The sequence below is a fragment of the Anas platyrhynchos genome, chromosome 20 (assembly GCF_047663525.1).
Source record: "Anas platyrhynchos isolate ZD024472 breed Pekin duck chromosome 20, IASCAAS_PekinDuck_T2T, whole genome shotgun sequence".
Taxonomy (NCBI): Eukaryota; Metazoa; Chordata; class Aves; order Anseriformes; family Anatidae; genus Anas; species Anas platyrhynchos.
In genome coordinates, this window is record NC_092606.1 from 5,610,654 (window position 1) to 5,613,019 (window position 2,366).

Genomic DNA, 2,366 nt, shown 5'->3' on the forward strand with positions numbered 1-2,366 from the left:
CAAACTTATCTACAAATCTGTATCTGCATGCTAGATGTGCACATCCTCTACTAATTGTGGCATAACTGCTTAAATGCTGCACCTTCTGCAGGGGTCGGCTTTAAGAAGATAAACAAAGTATTCTGGCTTCAGCCTTTTCTAAATGTTGCCTTGGATGCTGCAGAAACAAACTGTTGAGATGGTCCTGTTAAGCATGATTGTTCAGGGACAGTTTGCCTTGTTTGTTGATGCTTATGGAAATGTAATAATTACATACATTTGGAATGGAAAATAGCATTGCTGCTTTCTAGCCAAGTGATGCAGGACTAAGAAAATTCCCAGTGCACTCTTCTGTGTGCATGAGCAATCCTGTGGAAAAAATAAGTGGGCTACCAAATACTAGAGAGCCACATAAATTAGATCAATAACGAATTTACCTCTATAACTCAAATGTAGGTCAATGTGTTGAAGTAGTTTCATTATTCCTAGATGCTTGAATTGGTAGGGCTTTTCCATGCCCCTTTCCCTATCACTCGTATTAGAAGGGCGAGGAGGTAGTCATGGAAAAAGCCTCACCTCCTCAGTACGAGCATCCCTACCTGAATGTAATGAAGCAGAAACCTAAGCTGTAGGTGCCTGCCATTTGTAGAAACCGTCCATCAGGGATGTTGCTGTGTAAAGGTGATGCATTTAATATTTTTATTATTATTATTATCTTATTTTATTTTATTAGAAAAACTGAATGGGGAAGGAAGGGTGATTGCTTTTTCCTTTCACTAATTTGTCACTACCTAAGTCCCATCAATAATCTACAAAGTACATCAACAAGCAGTGCATGTTGCCATTAAGAGTAGCACAGAATATCTGTGGTGTTTTTTCTGATCAGGACTTGTAACTGTATTCAGTTGCTGACAGAGTATCTGGATCCTTAAGATGTAACTGGACAGGTGTACAAAAATAAGAAAAGAACAAGTCTTGCTGGGAGTCCCACTTAACTGCAACACAGCTACAAGTGAAATGTTTAATGTCCACAACAAAACCTGAGCTCTTCATGCTCTGTCTACAAAGGAAAATTGTAGGATAACGAGATTTTTAACTAAGACAGTAAATCACTAAAATGTTTTAAAGTAAGAAATTTCCCTCTTGATAGTCTGATGGGTTTGGGAAATATGCCACAAAATATAAAGCAGATACTGCAAGGGAAAAAGAAAATCTTCAAGTTTTGTTAAATTTCTGCTTTGAGCATTTTTTTCCCTGCATCTGCAAAGCTCTTGCTATTTCCCTATGTCCCAGTTTAGAAGTGCAAAGTGATTCATAATAGAAAATAATATTACACTAAGGTTACTGATGGGAAGGGCCTGAAAAAAAAACAAACCCAACATTGACAATTAAAAAAAAAAAAAAAAAAAGACGCTCCTGATGACATGTCACCATTATAATCTCTGGAAATAGCTGAAACAATGATGTATTGTGTAGATGCATTCCGACACATTAATTATAAACCCTACAGCTTGTTTTTCTACCTGTGCGGCTCTGCCTGTCTCTGCGCAATCTGTTTTTATCAGGTGTGCTGTGCTCCATGCTGTTGTCCTCTTCCTAGTGCCTGACCCTCTGCAACTTGCTTTTTATTCTTGGAATAATCTCCCCCTTCCTGTTTTTTTTTTAGATGTCCCCCCCTTTCAACCTGACAGCCTCCACTTCTTCCTGTCCCCAAGATTTTTGTTTTGTGGCGTGTTTGTCAAAGCTGAAATGTAAGCGCCCTGTGGCAGGCCAGCATCATCTTTTATGTGTCTGTAAGGTGATGTGCATTCTTGCAGTGCTATCTAAAAATAAATGTGGTATTAAGTTAATCATTAGTTTTCCTTTTGAGGCTGAACATAATAAAAGTATTGCTTGCTTCCTAACAAGACCATGTAAGCCTGAGCGCTTTACGCAGTGCTGTCTGCCAAATTGCTTGGCTGCACTTCGAATGCTTTCTTGTCCTTTTCTTCTCTAGGTAGGAGCTCACAGCCAGAGTTCAATTAATCTTCATCTGAGGAAAAAAAATCTTAATGCATTAGTATTTATTATTATTTTTAATCGAGATAGCTGGCTGAGAAAGAGGTCAAGCTTTATCAAACAGGGTGACCTGGTATCCAGTAGTGACAGATAAATGTGTGTAGCCATAGGTGGGAGCGTTATAGCAGAGGTGGGCTGGGTGTGAGTGAAAAACCCGCACATTTCAGTTATCCACACTCAAGCCTGGTGATGCTGGACGTATGGGGCTTGATTTTCCAGTCAAATAAAGGGGATCCTGGCTCTGTGCGATTGCAGTGATGAAGTAGTACAGCTGCTGCTCTTCAGCTATTTTCCTGCCTTAAACAGAGGTCACTCACACAGAGACCAAA